This window comes from Taudactylus pleione, unplaced genomic scaffold (assembly GCF_031769625.1).
Source record: "Taudactylus pleione unplaced genomic scaffold, aTauple2 ptg000726l, whole genome shotgun sequence".
Lineage (NCBI taxonomy): Eukaryota > Metazoa > Chordata > Amphibia > Anura > Myobatrachidae > Taudactylus > Taudactylus pleione.
Genome location: NW_028285128.1, coordinates 6,026,331 through 6,043,685, shown reverse-complemented (window position 1 = coordinate 6,043,685; position 17,355 = coordinate 6,026,331). Strand labels below are relative to the sequence as shown.

Below are 17,355 nucleotides of genomic sequence, written 5' to 3'. Positions count from 1 at the left end.
CATGCTTAGGGCATGTAAACCTGCCTCTGCACGGATTTACCACAGAGTGTGGCACACTTACTTTCAATGGTGCGAGTATAGAAGCTATGACCCTCAGGTGTTCAGAGTTTCTAGGATCTTGGCATTTCTGCAGTCAGGTCTTGACCTGGGCTTACGGCTTGCTTCCCTAAAAGTTCATGTATCGGCCCTGTCAGTGTGGTTCCAACGAAGGATTGCCTCACTGCCTGATGTTCACACCTTGTTCCAAGGTGTGCTGAGGATCCAGCCTCCCTTTTTGCCTCCAGTGGCTCCGTGGGACTTGGCGGTGATTCTTCGGGTCCTGCAGGGACCTCCTTTTGAGCCTCTTGAGTCGGTTGACCTCAAGTGGTTAACACTTAAGACTGTGTTTCTCCTGGCTCTTGCTTCGGCCAGGAGGGTATCCGAGTTGGGGGCACTTTCCTGTAGCCCCCCCTTCCTGATTTTTCATCAGGACAGGGCTGTGCTTCGCACCCTTTCCTGAGTTTTTGCCTAAAGTAGTCTCTAAGTTCCACATAAATCAGGAACTTGTGGTACCAGCTTTTCAGGCTCCGGGTCTTACGGCTGGCGAGGCTTCGCCGGACGTGGTCCGGGCTCTCCGAATTTATGTTGAACAGACGGCCTCTGTTAGGAAGTCCGATTCGTTGTTTGTCCTCTTTGGTTTTCATGAGAGGGGTTGGCCTGCCAACAAACAAACTTTAGCCCGTTGGCTTTGTTCTGTTATTGGGGAGGCTTATATACAGGAACCTTTGCCTGTTTCAGCCTCGGTTAAGGCTCATTCCACTCGGTCTGTAGGCCCTTCTTGGGCTGCTAGACGTGGTGCCTCTGCTGTTCAGCTGTGTAAGGCGGCCACTTGGTCTTCAATTCAGACATTTTTGAGGTTTTATGCGTTTGACACCTTTGCCTCTCAGGATGCATCCTTCGGGCGCAGGATTCTCCTTTCTGCTCAGGAGCGTCCCCGCCCTTAGTTGAACTGCTTTGGGACATCCCCAAGGTCAACCCTGTGGACCCCCTATGGACCCTGAAGTAGAAAACAAGAGATATGGTAAGAACTTACCTTTGTTATCTCTGTTTCTACGAAGTCCATAGGGTCCACAGGGCGCCCGCCTTGACGCACCTGGCTTCAAATGGGCTGTGGTACTGGTGACCGGTGTTTCCGTCTCCCATTTCTGTGAGTATGGTTTCTTGTGTGTTCCAGTCTTCCTTCTCTCTGTTTAGTCTCCTCCTTCGGCCTAGGCTACTTACCAACTGAGGTGCCTGTGGCTCAGGGGCGGGGTATAGAGGAGGACCCAAGTGCATCCTGGGAGCTAAAGCTTTAACTGTATGGTGCCCGTGGATCCAGATCCAAGCTATACCCCAAGGTCAACCCTGTGGACCCTATGGACTTCGTAGAAACAGAGATAACAAAGGTAAGTTCTTACCATATCTCTTGTTTTTTGAACTTCAGAGTTTAGCGGTACCAGCGCCGATAATGACGCAGTACTGCGACGACTCCTACCTCCCCCGACGCCGAAATAGCAGTACCTCTATACGCCCTGAGGTTTTCGGCAGGCCTCAGCGTGGCTTAGCTGCTTTTGCTGAGGTCCGGACTGCAGTCGGATCATGGAGATGTCGGGTAAGCGATTCCACACGGGGAATCGTTGCCTGCAGTCAAGGCCTCCAGTGTGGAGACACATCAGAGGCGGCTGCGGGTGAAGGCCTCGTGTAACATGTCCTCATTAAGGCGGCCGGGGCCATATCGTCTGTCGACGGGGACAAGTGGTAAGACGCACTGGAGCGCACTAGTCAACGTCTTGCTACTATGAGGTCAGCCTACCCATGCCGTCAAAATCGCAGCCTACGGGAGATAGGCGCCCCCCCCCGGCTGCTTCTCCCGGGTAAGGATTCCCGTGGCTGGTTTACGATATCTGACCACCTCGTGTATAGAGACTCTCACAGTTAGCGTTTGTGTGTGTACACTGCTAAAGCTGTTTGTCTCAGAGGTATTGGTCTGTCTCTCTGTATACCTCTCCCTTGGGTCTGGTATATAGCGCTCTACATCCTACCACAACCCCGTCTGGGCTGATTAGTTGATACAGAGTCCATTTGCAGTAGCAATTATCCGTATTTATGCATTGTATGTGACTGTATATACTACTAGCTGCTGTATTTATATCGCCTGTTTTTCAAACTGTCAGTTATAAATATCACTGTGTTTTCTCTCCATCCCTCTGAAGAGGGGTGTGTGAGGTTTTTCCACTGATAAAGGTCACATTGCATTTATACTGTACACCTTATACCATTTACACATTTGTCATGTCTAAAGGTAATGATGAGAAGGATGAACCGCAAGTGCTGAAGACATGTAAGTCCTGTTTTGCAGGCCTGTCTGAGCAAGAAGTTATACAGGATGGATTGTGTAGCAACTGTTGTAAACAGCCACCTGGGCCATCCGGTACACTGCACCAGCACTAGAGCAACCCTGGGTGGCCATTTGCCTCAGGTTTTGTCATACTTAGTAGACAAGGCTGCAGAAGCACGGGGTCCTGCTGCGGCAGTATTGTTCACAGCATGTGTATCCTTCTATGTGTATGCCCACCATGAATTCCTGTTGGGTTAATTCTACTGCTCACTCTAGTCAGAGTATGCAGCTGTCTATAGCCTCTCAGCAGGCAGATAGACCTGTTGCGGTAAAGCAGGGGCATAAGAGAGGTTCTCGTCAGTCGTTGCCTCAAGAGTCTGACTCTGCCTCCTAAGCAAACTCTGATACTCAGAGTTCTGGGTCTCAATCAGTGGAAGAAGACCATTAGTCCCTTGTGGATGTCCCCTCTCTGGTGAGAGTGGCTATAGCTGTCCTCAGTATAGAGGAAGTTTCACTGACATCTAATGGTGCCCACACACATAGCGACATTTTACACGATTTGGCTGATTTCGACGAATCGTGACGACGAATCGGGTAAAAAAGTACAAATCGTGAGTTTATACTCACGAGCACGATGCCAATGCGCGTCCCCGCTAGTCGTATATCGCATCTTCTGATCTGCCGTGCTGCAGGGCAGATTAGCCAATCTGGGATACAATGCATTGGCTGCAAGATAGATCTTTAGTCAGATTGGACATTTTTTACTCCAAATCGTGATCACGACGGCAAGGGAGCTCCCGTGAAAGTTCATGAGGAAATTGGCCATAAAATCGTATCGTGAGGACATCGTTGTGTGTGGGGACCTTAAAGGTGCCCACACACATACTGACTTTTCATCCAATTGGGCCAATTTCGACGAATCGTGACGACGGATCATGTAAAAAATGGGCAAATCGTGAGTTTCTACTCTTGATCACGATGCCGATGCGCGTCCCCGCTCGTCGTACCTCGCATCTTCAGATCTGCCGTGCTGTAGGGCAGATTAGCCAATCTGGGATACAATGCACTGGCTGCAAGATAGATCTTTAGTCATATTGGACATTTTTAACTCCAAATCGTGACCACAACTGCCTGGGGAGAGTTCAGGGAGAGTTCAGGGGAAATCGTGTACATTGGCTGTTTGGGAGCAAGTCGGTATGTGTGTGGGCACCTTTAGACTCCGATCTTTAGACGTCAGAAGGTGGCTAAGGATTATTTCCTTCAGTCTGAGCAACTGACAAATCTCATGTCTGATGCATCGGGTACTCCTAGTAAGCATTTCCATGCTACAAGGAATATAACCTCTCGATACCCATTTGCACATGGCGAGTGTAACAAATGGGAAGTTCCCCTAACGATCGACGTTCATGTCACAAGATTGATCAGGATCGCTACGTTACCCATTTCGGCAGCAGCCACAGATAGAAAACTTGACAATTATTTAAAATCAATGTTTTCATTATCTGGAGCTATTACCAGACCAGCTATGGCTGTAGCCTGGGTAGCCAAAGCTATGGAAGAATGGACAAAATCTCTGGAAGATATTATTCCTGATGCAACCAGAGAGCAACAATCTCTTCTCAGTCAAATGCGAGAAGCAGCTGTGTATATGGGGGAAGCGGTTATTGATGCAGGTATCTTGGTTTCTAGGGTCTCGGCGAACTCAGTTGCAGCCTGAAAATACCTTTGGCTAAAGACCTGGAAGGCGGATGCAGGGTCCAAGAAGGCTCTTCAATCCTTGCCTTTTGCGGGGAATGTACTCTTTGAACCAGAGCTGGATCACATAATGGCTTTTTTGGCAACACCGAAGTCTGCTGAGTTTAGGCAGTCGTCATCTCTGTCCTTTTGCCCACAGAGTGGAGCAAGGAAACAGTCTTTCTCCAGACAGAGTCACTCCCACAGGAAGCTGCAGGCCAAGAAATCTTGGTCAACCAAACGTCCTGCTTCCAGGCCAGACGGTAAGCCTACTGTCTGATGGTGCGGCCTCCCCCTGGAGGATATCGGGGTTAGAGGCCGACTTCTACAGTTCGCCCAGGCCTGGCATCGGATGACTACGGATGCCTGGGTACGAGAGCTGGTCTCTCATGGCTACGCCATCACGTTCCTGCGGCATCCCCCTCAGAGGTTTGTTGGTACAACCCTGCCTTTTGACCCGGTCAGAGCTTCGGCCTACTGGGAGTCTACTGGGGCCCTCCTGAAGTCATAGTCCCCGTCCCTGAGATGCAACAGGGAAGGGGTTATTATTCAAATTTATATTTGATTCAAAAACCAAATGGGTCACATCGCCCTATCCTGAATCTGAAATCTCTCACCCGATTCATCAGGGTGCCCAAATTCCGTATGGAAACCCTATGGTCAATTATGCTGGCGATGGAGCCTGGATATTTCATGGTATCCTTGGACATACAAGATACATATATGCATGTTCCGATTGCACAATCCCACCAAGGCTTTCTGAGATTGGCGGTAGATCAGCAACATTACCAATTTCAGGCTCTACCCTTCAGTCTAGCCACAGCCCCTCGGGTATTTATCAAAATAATGGCAGTCATGACAGCTCGTCTCAGACTACAAGGAGTCAGGATACTGCCATATTTGGACGATCTCCTGATATTAGCACGATCTCAGGAAATGTTACAATGTCATCTGCAGATGACTATTATCTGTCTACAAGAGCACGGCTGGATAATCAATTGGAAAAAGTTGTCTCTTTCTCCAACTCAGCAGCATTGTTGGACTCTGTGGGACAGAGGATTCTTCTATCAGAAGACAAGATTGTGGCACTACAGTCTTGTGTGCGCAGTCTTCACTGAATGCAAACAAGTGTCGGTACACTTGGCAATGCATGTGCTAAGCTCCATGGTGGCCACATTCGACATGGTGGCCTATGCCCAGTTCCACTCCAGGTCCCTGCAACAATGGATCCTGGCTCATTGGGATGGTCCGTATCATCGGATAAAGTCTCAGATGATTAGCATCTTGCCAGAGGTTCGAGACTCCCTCGCTTGGTGGCTGGAGACGACTCATTTAAACAAAGGTAGTCCATTATGGGTACCGGATTGGGTACTTCTCCCCACGGACGCAAGTTTGCGAGGATGGGAAGCGGTGAAGGGTTACCACACCTTCCAGGGAAGGTGAACAGTTCAGGAAAGTCACCTACCAATAAATATCTTGGAGCTTTGTGCAGTGCACAGAGTACTCATATTGGCGCAGGACCTCCTACAGGGCAGGCCTGTCCAGGTTCAGTCCAACAACGCGACAGCAGTGGCCTACATCAAGGAGGCATACAAAGTCTGGCTGCCATGAAGGAAGTCGCAGAAATTCTGCTGTGGGCAGAATGCCATCGTCCAGCAATCTCTGCAATATTCATCCCTGGAGTCCTCAACTGGGAAGCGGACTTCCTAAGTCGGCAGGACATACACGCCGGAGAATGGGCTTTTCATCCGGACGTCTGCCAACTGACAGGTGAGGACTACCAGACGTAGACCTCATGACATCACTCCACAACCATAAGGCCCCCCCTCAGCTGCCTTCGTAGGCACTCTGGCGGTGAGGTGGGACTTTAGGTTGGCATACCTGTTTCCTCCAATCTCCCTTCTCCCAAGGGTCCTCAGAAAGTTCAAGCAGGAAGGAGGCAGGATAATACTAATAGCACATTCTACTCGGCCTGTTGGACCATCGTGGGCGGTTAGACATGGCACCTCGGCTGAACAGCTGTGAAGGGCAGCCACTTAATCTTCCGTCCATACCTTTATCAAATTATATGCATTTGATACTTTTTTCCTCTCGAGATGCTTCTTTGGGCGGCGGATTCTCCTCTCTGCTCAGGAGTGTCCCCACCTTAAGGGAATTGCTTTAGGTCGTCCCCAAGGTAGATCCTGTGGATCCTATGGACACTGAAGAAGAAAATTAGTTATGGTATAACATACCTCAGTTAACTCTTTTTCTTTGACGTCCATCGGGTCCACTGGGCACCCACCCTGGCCTCAGTTGTTCTTTGCCTTTTTGTATCACTGATTCCCTCTTCATATTTTGAGAGTGTTTCTTTGGTACATTGTACTTCCTTCTCCACTTTCCGTCTCTTGCCGTTAAGCTTGTTTACAAACTGAATGCCTGGGGCGGGGTATATAGGGAGGTAGGACCAGTGCATGCTGGGAGCTTTAAAGCTGTAATCTGTTTGGTGAATGGATCTCTCCAACTTCATACCCCAAGGTAGATCCTGTGGACCCTATGGACCTCGAAGATAAAGAGTTAACTGAGGTATGTTATACCATAACTCAAATTTTTCCACATACTCCCTCTACTTGTCTAAGTATTTGTTCCAACGCTCCACCAAGACAGCTATCCCGGCATAGAAGAAATCAGTGTCAAGCGCCTGCAGCAAGGACATGACGACTTGCTGAACTTCACCGTTGGTTGTGAATCGCCTTCCACCCAGGTGCTTCTTCAGTGTTCCAAAGAGATGAAAATCACTCCATGCAAGGTCAAGGCTGTAAAGAGGATGGTCCAGTACCTCCCAATGGTAGCGTCGTAACAGTTCACCGGTCAGATCGCTGCTCATCTTGAACATCTGTTTTGCCGTTATTAAAGGCAGTGCACCAAACCTGTTTCTGTGACATGACGTTAGCACCAAACACCTCGACAAATTGCTAAATAATTTCAGCTGCTAATGTGCATTTAGACACAGAAATCTAATTACACTACGCACTACAATGTTTGACTATGTTTCTGCCAGCCCCTCTGATATGAGGCGCAGTCTAATAGCCGTGAGGGAAAGCAGTCATCTACCTGCTCTGACTTGGCAGGAAAGAATAAAATGGAGAACATGACACATGTGAGATGTCTTGTTACCTTACTTATTGAACCACCCTCGTATAATAATAGCTATTTATTTTATAAGTACAGATTTAATTAGATTTTGTCTATTACACACACAGCTGCAGCTGTTTACTTTTTATTTAATATTTGTTTATTTAGTATTAAATACTAGTAAGCAATACATTATGAATTACAATTCTATTATTATACAGAGTCTAGGACAGGGAAAGTTCTCTTTATTCAAGAGCTGTGTGACATAATTGACAACTGGGAACTTCAAATGTTATTTTACGGTTCTGTTGTGATTAAGCTGAGTCTGTAGTAAAGATCGGTCCAATGGTAGTCACAATGAAGCAGTCTGACGCGTTTTGTTGTAAAACGTCAACTTCATCAGACAAGGCTGCCAGTTATTCCACCACAAAATGTGTCCATACTCTACTTTGAGACTACCACTTCACTGATCGTTACAATACCCTTAGCATAGTTATGATTGTATAAATGTTACTGCTACAGGGTCTAGCACATTTGGCTTAAAAAGAAGGATATTTTCATGCATTTTCCATCAAGGAAAAATTACATTGCGTTCATATACATTTCCCATTTATCCTTTGGGGACACTGAAACCATGGGCATTTACAACAAATTTTAGGACATTGGAATATTAAATATATTCAAGCTGTTTGAGATCCTCCCTCTTGTTTATCCTCATATTGCAGGGAACTCAATTTTATTTTTCTGTGTGCCCACAGGACAGGGTGCTTTTGGGCAGGGCTGCTGGGCAGCCTATTTTTATAATATTTATTTCTCATTTTCATTTTTAAATCTCCTGCCAATTTTGTGCTCCAGCGGTCGCTAGAAGATGACAGTTATTTCAGGTGACATTAAGATGGTTAAGTTAATGGCTTTACTTATGTAGAGAGGATTGACCTTGCTCCTCCCGATATTCATTCCATTTGGACAAATTCATAAGGGGAGACGAAGCAGAGGTAGAGTATTTACAGTCTGCAGTTTCAAAATCACAATGCATTTGGATCGTATATTCTATAACCAAAATGTTGGGCATAAAAGCGGTCTTCCACAGATGTGCTATGGAGGCCATAAGCTGGGTACACACTGAGACAATGTCAGCACGATATGTCATTTCTGACCGAATGTATTAATTTAAAGAACATTACTGAGTGATGGGACATCTTAAAACTGGAACAATCTCCCAGTCCTCATCAGTCAGCATCCTAGATAGAGCCCTCTCCCATTTCACCTGACAGGCCAGTCTCCCCTTCTTAGCCTCCAATATCAGGGTTCCTCAAAGAGGGAGGCAAATTACATTGAATCCAGTGCCCAAGTTGCAGATATATGTAGAATTTCCTCTTCGGGATATTATGGTGTTACTGGAGGTACAAGAAGGAAACTAACCTATTTTCAGAAAAAGTATCGCCCACTGAGAGAAGACCGCAATTAGCCCATGTCTCAACATGTCAATCTGAAATCAAATTGGCTATACCTGCCAATGTTTGAGATGGAGAGGGTAGCGACGGCTCTTCCATCAGAACTGCCAATCTATGCCAGACCACTACAGTAGCATGCACAGCCTTGGGAAGGTCAGATCCCAAGGGCTTCACAGAACCAGGAAGCAATAAATAGGGGACAAAAGGGATCGTGGCCATCCTTGATAATTGCCCAGGGTTTGGGAGAGGTGTCATTGAACTAATCTGAATCAGCATATAAGCTCACTGATATTTAAGTCGGAAAATTCTACTCCCCCTTCTAACTTCGGTAGTGACAGGGCTCCTCTTGACATTTTTGGCCTACTCCCTTTCCAGATATAATTGGTTACTACTCTATAGAATGTATCTGGTTTTCTAAACTGATCTGGAGCCATCTTGTGCTAAATCCTAGTTCAGTCAATTCTGAGCTCACGCAGCTCGTGGTATGTCCCAGGATGTAGCTGTAGAAATCTGTCCCTTCCGCAAATTATCCAAGGTATCTGACAGTGTTCAGCTATTGCCATCTCGTCACTTAGCGATAAATCTAGATGAACTAGCTTGTACACCAGTCAGTTCATGGACTGGTTAAAAGTAGGGGTGAGCGGGTTCGGATTTCTGAAATCCGAACCCCCCCGATCCGAGTCAGGCTCGACTTTTCCCGCCTACTCGAATCTGAAATCGAGGCAAAACGTCATCATCCCGCCTTCCGGGTCTCGCAGGTTTTGGATCCTATATAAGGTACCCGCGTCGGCGCCATTTTCTCACTCTGCTGTGGACAGTGAAGAGGGAGGGTGGGAGTTAGGGCTGGCTGGGCTGTGTAGTGTAGTGCAGTGCAGTGCAGTGCTGTGCTGTGCTGCGCTGTGCTGCTGTTGGAAAATAGGGGCTGTGTCCACTACTTCAAAGTCCATAGGGGCTGGCTGGACTGTGTTGTGCAGTCAGTTGTCCATAGGGGCTGTGTCCACTCCAAAGTCCTGTGCAGTGTCCCAGTCCTAAAGGGGTGCTGTAGTGTTGTCCAGGGGGTGCTCTGTTCGTCAGGGGTGCTCCCCCAAAGTGCAAAAAATAAATAAATATTTTTTCTGTGTTTGTGAATTGTGTGCACTGTGGCTGCACGTGCATCAACAAAGGAGCAGCGCCAAGCGTGCGCCTGTGTCCCATAAGTAAAAGGCCGGCTGGCTTGTCCGTTAAAGGGTACTGTAACCCCCAAAGGGCACTCCAAACAAAATAAAAAAATATATTTTTTTGTGTTTGTGAATTGTGTGCGCAGTAGCCGCGCGTGCATCAACAAAGTAGTGCCAAGCGTGCGCCTGTGTCCCATAAATAAAGGGCCAGCTGGATTGACCGTTAAAGGGTGCTGTAACCCCCAAAGGGCACTCCAAACAAAATAAAAACTTTTTTTCTGTGTTTGTGAATTTTTGTGAACTGTGGCTGCACGTGCATCAACAAAGGAGCAGCGCCAAGCGTGTGCCTGTGTCCCATAAGTAAAGAGCCGGCTGGCTCATTTCTTAAAGGGTGGTGTAACCCACAAAGTGCACTACTCTCCAGCAAAAATAAAAAAATATTTGCTGTGTTTGTGTGCGCCTTAGCCGCACGTATATATCAATATAACATAAATGGAGGACCAAACTTTCTCCGATAAAAATAAAATAGGGAAAGATCAAGAACCACTTCCTCCTAGTGCTGTTGCTGCTGCTGGGAGTTGTTCATCATCCCAGAGAGGAAGTAGGAACACCACTACTTTTACTAAACAATTGACCCTCCAACAGTCCCTAGCTAGGAGGATGAAGTACGACAGCAGTCATCCTGAAGCAAAACGTATAACTGAGGCCTTGACTGCTATGTTGGTGTTAGACGTGCGTCCGGTATCCGCCATTAGTGCAGTGAGATTTAGACAATTGATGGAGGTAGTGTGTCCCCAGTTCCAAATCCCGTCTAGATTCCACCTGCATCCTCAAAGCAGCAGCGACAAGCGTGCGTCTGTCTGTTAAAGGATGGTGTAACCCTCAAAGTGCGCTCCACAAACAATAAAAAAATTCTTTTTTTTTCTGTCTTTATGAATTGTGTGGGCTGTAGCCGCACCTGCATCCTTAAAGCAGCAGCGACAAGCGTGCGTCTGTCTGTTAAAGGGTGGTGTAACCCTCAAAGTGCTCCAAAAAATAAAAAACTATTTTTTTTATGTGTTTGTGACTTGTGTGCGATGTAGCCGCATGTGCATCAACACAGTAGCAGCGCCAAGCGTGCGCCTGTGTCATAAGTCAAGGGCCGGTTTGGACATCTAGTCCGGACTGAAGGACGTGCCAACAATTTCTGACAAGTCTACTGTCACTGCATATGATACTGTCCTCAAAGCAGCAGCGACAAGCGTGCGTCTGTCTGTTAAAGGATGGTGTAACCCTCAAAGTGCGCTCCACAAACAATAAAAAAATTCTTTTTTTTTCCTGTCTTTGTGAATTGTGTGGGCTGTAGCCGCACCTGCATCCTCAAAGCAGCAGCGACAAGCCTGCGTCTGTCTGTTAAAGGATTACATCGGTGACAGCATCCAAGTAGGCATGTCAGACAGTCCGTACATGTACTGGCAGGAAAAAGAGGCAATTTGGAGGCCCCTGTACAAACTGGCTCTGTTTTACCTGAGTTGCCCCCCTCCAGTGTGCACTCCGAAAGAGTGTTTAGTGCAGCCGGGAAGCTTGTCAGCAAAAGGCGTAGGAGGTTTCTTCCACAAAATGTGGAGAAGATGATGTTCATAAAAATGAATGATCAACTTTTCCAGGGAGACCAGCCTCCAGAACGTACAGAGGGACCTGTGGTAGTGGATTCCAGCGGGGACGAATTAATACTCTGTGAGGATGAGGATGTACACAACACTGAAGAGGGTGAGGAATCGGTGAATGCGGAGGATGAGGACGACATCTTGCCTCCATAGAGCCAGTTTGTGCAGGGCCAGATTAATTGCCAGCTTGTGTTGTGGGGGCCCAAACGAACCAATCATTTCAGCCACAGTCGTGTGGCAGACCCTGGCGCTGAAATGATTGGTTTGTTAAAGTGTGCATGTCCTGTTTATACAACATAAGGGTGGGTGGGAGGGCCCAAGAACAATTCCATCTTGCACCTCTTTTTTTTCCTTTGCATTATGTACTGTTTTGGGCCTAGTTTTTCAAACTGCCATCCTGTCTGCCACTGCAGTGTCACTCCTAGATGGGCCACGTGTTTGTGCCGCCCACTCGTGTCGCTTAGCATAGTCATCCATCTACCTCGGTGCAACCTTTTGGACATAAAAACACTATTGTGAGGTGTTCAGAGTAAACTGGAAATGAGTGGAAATTAAGGTTTTTGAGGTTAATAATAGCATAGGAGCAGAAAAATCAACACATTCTGTGATTTTAGCTGTTTTTATGCTTTTTAAAAAAAAAAAATACAGATCCAAAACACAAAACCCAGAACCCAAAACACCGAAGGGTGATTTTGGCAAAACCAATCCAGATCCAAAACACGAAGAAAGATCCAGATCCAAAACCAAAACACAAAACTCGAAAAGTGGCCGGTGCACACCTCTAGTTAAATGGTCTTCTTCCTTAGGAAGAATACTTAGTACAGTTCGGTAGAAGGTCTCATTCTGATTACTCCTCCCAGTGAAATGAAGAGGTAACAGAAGAGTCCACTATTGAGGCTTTGCCTTGGCAAGGACTGTACGAGATGCTATGATGTGGATGTTTTAGTGGGAGCAAAGCATTAGGATCTGCATGTACTGGACAGGGAGGCGTCAGCTGAGCTTGACGATGTTTTGTTTAGAATGAAGAAGAAATAGTTGGATTATTTTGGTTCAGTTGGTTCCTGTGCTCAGTGAGGCATGGACTAAACTTCAGAAGTTCAGGTTACCCACAGATGATTGACGCTTTACCGTCTGTCCACAGGGCATGTGAATAAATGGAAAAATGTCCCTATAGTGCTGTTAGCTAGAATTACGACAATTCTGATCCCTATGCCACAGGGTCGTTCCATGCCAAATCATCACAAACTGAAATACCATCTCTCTTTGGTATAAGTTTCATTTTGGGAAGAGGAGTAAAAACAATTTGAACCCTTCTTGCCCTAACCATGCAACTGGCAAGTTCAGATTTGTCTTGTAGTCTCTCTCTCTTTTCTAGGGATGGCCACTGGTGGTAACCATCGATGGTACAATAACAATCTATGGTGAGCCATCGATGGTTTGCACCATTCGATGGCTACGGGTGCCTGGCAAGCTGCAAGCTAATACAAAAACTGGGGGCGGGGGCTTAGGGGATGAGGCGCTGCGTCCAGCCAGAGGTGGGGTTAAGCTCTGTGTTGTGAGCAGAAAAAAAAATTGGGTTTCACTTTGCCATTGATGGCAAAAGACAATTGGCTCTCTGCCATCGACTATCAGAAGTAAACCATTGATATTTGTAAACTATTGATGGTCGATGGCCATCCTACTGTGTTCTTCTCAGTCTGGCTGCAGCTTTTGCATTGAGAACTAGTGATACAAGGGACTTAAGGGCCTGATTCATTACGGATCGCAATTGTGAATGCAATAGCAATTACGTATGCAGTCTCACTGCGATAGTATGCTAATCCATTGCGATCACAATGCAATCGTAGTACAACATAAGGACGCCCACTTCCCTTTACTTACATCTGTAAGCAAAATAGCGAAAACATTGTAAACTTCGAGGGCCATCGGAGCCTCACGCTCACTTGCACAAGGTCAGACCTTACTCAGAAATTGCAAGCCTGATCGCACGTTATGGGAGCTGAAGCTGCGTATGCCGTCGCAGTGGATAATTTATGCACGCCCCTGCACCGGCGTACAAACGCACTGGCACGCCTGCGTTCTCCCCCCCGTCACCACTCACAAATGTCAATCACTCTGCATTGGGTCTGCGTAGTCACTGCGATCGCATACCCATGCTCAGTATGCCACATTCAGCTGATTGTGTGTGTGGTAGCAGTTACTTTCCTTGTTGAATCAGGCCCTAAGACAGTTTATCTAATACACAGGGACGTATCCAACCATTGGCCAGGATGGCACTCGCCAGGGGCGCCGACCAAGGAACGGGGGCGCCACCCGGTGGTGACACCTGCGGCCAGGGGATAGAAATCAGGGCTGTCGTTCATGACTGGTGTGGAGTCTGGGGCCGGGCACTTTCAGCAGTGAGTCGTCTGCAATTTAGGAAAGCTAGGCACTCACTGACTGACACTTGTCGAGCTTCCTCTTAACCCGCCTCTGACTTCCTGCCTGGTTCTTGCGCTACAGCCAAGGGATGGTGGAGCAGAGTCCTGGCGCTTGTGGTGGTGCAGGGCAATGTCCGGCACCACAGCAAAACACACAATGACTGTGTGTGGTCCGCTCTCACCTGGCTCCCCGCACTGAAGCATCTTGCTAATGACTGCTGCCACGCAATGTTGTCTGGCAGTGGGCTGACACTGTCCGTGTCAAAGGAGCCAGCCAGAGCACTCAGGAAAGGAGGTACCGGGCCATCCTCTGTCTTCTTTTCTGTTAGTAAGAGACTACTGCTGGGAGGGAAAAATGTGGGATCAGTGTGGAGGTGGAGAGGGAGCACATAATACAGTGTGGGATGTGAAGAGTGCACACACAAGGGAGCACACACCGCTTGGGATAGGGGAAGGGTCGCACAGTGTGGGGGCTGGATGGAAAAGGAGTACAGTGTGGGATGTGGAGGAGAGATGGGGAGCACAGTGTGGGATGTGTATGGGGGAAGGGGAGCACAGTGTGGGATGTGGATGGGGGAGCATAGTATGGAATGGGGAGGGGGGAAGGGGAGCACAGTGTTGGATATGGAGGGGAGAAGGGGAGCACAGTATGGGATGGGGAGGGGGGAAGGGGAGCACAGTGTTGGAGGGGGGAGGGGGGAAGGGGAGCACAGTGTTGGATGTGGAGAGGAGAAGGGGAGCACAGTATGGGATGGGGAGCCCTCAGTGTGAATTATTCAAAAGTTGCACGACTTGCACCGCGGTGATCCCAGTAGGCGCTGTTACAGTCTGATGCCACCAGCCAGGATCACAACTTTTGAGTGACACGCACTGACGGTGAGAGACTGGGCAGATAAGTGTGCTGTTTGTGACAGGGGGCAGGGCTTGCCGCAACCGCTCATCCAGCAGACAGGAGCACCCTGGGGCAGGGTAGCTACTGATGTCGGTCAGTGTGCCCTCCACCCTAAACGTAAACCAGTGAGTGGAGGTGGGCACTTTAAAAAAAAATAAAAAAAATTTTTTTTTTTTTTTTTTTTTTTAATCTATTTTAAATTTCTTAGTTTTTAACAATATAAGTACAGTGTGTAATTATTCCAAAAATATGGGATGGGGGGGCTCCTGTCCCTTACTTTTCCAGGGGCGCTCGGACCCCTAGATACACCCCTGCTAATACAGATTATCAGTGAATAGTGGTAGTTTGATCAAGAATGTGACAAATTTCAGAAGTACATTAAGACTCAGTGCTGCAACCCATTTGATATTAAAGGACACAGCAACAGTATAAAACAATTATCAGGCACATGTTCCACAGCTGGAATATGGAATATATCCTTTTTTTTTATAACTTCTGCAATTTTTACTGATTTCCTCTTGCAATAGTTTTCTTCTTTCAGTCTTTTCCTCTTGATAGGTGATGCTCGCACACTGCTTAAACTTTCATGTGATGACTGAAAAGCTGAGTCAGTCCTGCATGTTGCCACTTCTGTGTCACTTTCTTCATCAATTGAAGCGCTTGGTCCTTCCTCAGCAGTTAAATAATCCCTTTTATTTGTTTCCTATAGTTATCACAAATCATTTATCACTATTGACATATGGCTGTATTTTAATCATCCATGGTAGCACCTGCCTTTATTGTTTTCTACTGCTGCTATGTCCTTTAATATCAAATAGGTTTCAGCACTGAGTCCTAATGTACTAATTTACTTTTTCCCAGTGGCTGCTAATCTCTGCAGCCACTGGGTGGGGGGTCCTGCTGTGCTGACAGATCAGCAATGATCGTCAGCACGGAAGGTCCCACTGAGAGCAGCAGCTGCGGGAAGATTCTCTTCCTGCAGCTGCCCACACTGTCTATCTGACTGGTCGCATTATTGTGATCATATCATGTAACGCACAGCCTGGTGTGGTCAGAAAAATGTGACCATGCCAGGAAAGTGGTTAAACAATGTTTTAGGGAGAGGTAGGATGATTCCATGGTTGGAGAATGGCCTTGCGGGCTGCAGCACCAACAGCCATCAGCAAACGCCTGCCACTGGGGATAATACGAGGCTGAGCAGAAGGAATACCAAAAAGTGCCCACTCGGGTGTGAAAGGCAGAAAGTTGACCAAGTAATACCTCTTTCACATCTCAAAAATAACCTGGGATATAGCCAGGTGGAGGTGCAGTGTGAACATGCCATCAACAAAAATACTGGGTCAAGTAACCTGGCATTTCAACCCTGCAATTGATCATGGTTGAACACGGGACAAGCTGAGTTGGAGTGCAGTGTGAACAGGCCCTACCCAGGTTATCCAACATGGCACTCTGCAAACACCACTGATTGGATGTTCCTGGGTCTCACTTGATTATGTCAGCAGCCAGACACACAGGCAGCACACTGGTAGTCTGAAAGGGGTTAATACCACTAGTGTCATTACAGTAATGGATAATTGGAGTGATGATGAAGTGAACTGTACACTATGATGCCAGAAGCTGCAGAATGTCTTCACTGGCTGAATCAAATAGCATTAAAGCACAAGTACTCGTGAATTCATGGCTACACAGTGGTAATCCATCAGCCATGATTCCTGCAATGCTGTGAGCAGGCCACACTCCTCCCTTTTGTGATCTAATCTTTGTGAGCCTGAAAAGTCAACTTTTAATGACATCCATAGGGTTTTACAGGGCTGACCCAGGTTCAGTGTGAACAGCGCCAACCCGGCAATAAACCTGGTTGAAGCTGCAGTGTGACACAAAACAGTAATACACAGAAAACCTAGTTTCGGGCTGGGGGGATATCAAATGGCTAGATCAGGAGTAGGCAACCTGTGGCACTCCAGCTGCTGCAGAACTACACATCCCAGCATGCCCTGTCATGCTGTGGTGGCATACTTAAACTGTGTAAAGGCATGCTGGAATGTGCAGTTCCACAGCAGCTGGTGTGAGAATAGGAAGTTCTACAGCTTTATTACATTTAGCCTATCTTCTGCTGTCCCTAAAAGGTAGCTTGGATAACGGTATGAAATTGAGGGTCAGGTCTCTGCACTCTGTTTCTTCCTGATGAGGTTAGAACTGTTTATGGAGAGCAGATTTTTTTCTTTTTGCAAGCATTGACGCTTTAAGACATTCAGGAGTATGTACTAAGCCTTGGATAGAAATAAAGTACCAACTAATCAGCTTCTAACTGTCACTTTACAGGCTATGTTTGAAAAATTACAGTTAGGAACTGATTGGATGGTATTTTATCTCTCTCCAAGGATTAGTACATAGACCCTCAGGCCTTTTTTTTTTTAGCACTTTGGAACTTGAAGACCTCACAACAGAACCATTTAACACAGTGTATCTAAAGTCTCTCACGTGGAAGATCTTGTTTACTTCTGGAACTGGCGGTTTTATCCTACAGCTTTCTTGATTAGATTTTTCACGAGAATAGGGTAATTCTCTGGATCAAACTATCC

The 17,355-nt window shown here is 47.0% G+C and overlaps 1 protein-coding gene across 2 annotated transcripts in view; it reads left to right on the top strand.

Annotated features, from left to right (window-relative positions):
• ATRIP (ATR interacting protein) overlaps positions 1-17,355 on the top strand; it is a 92,444-nt gene that overhangs the window by 68,554 nt on the left and 6,535 nt on the right. The gene's annotated exons all lie outside the window — the stretch shown is intronic.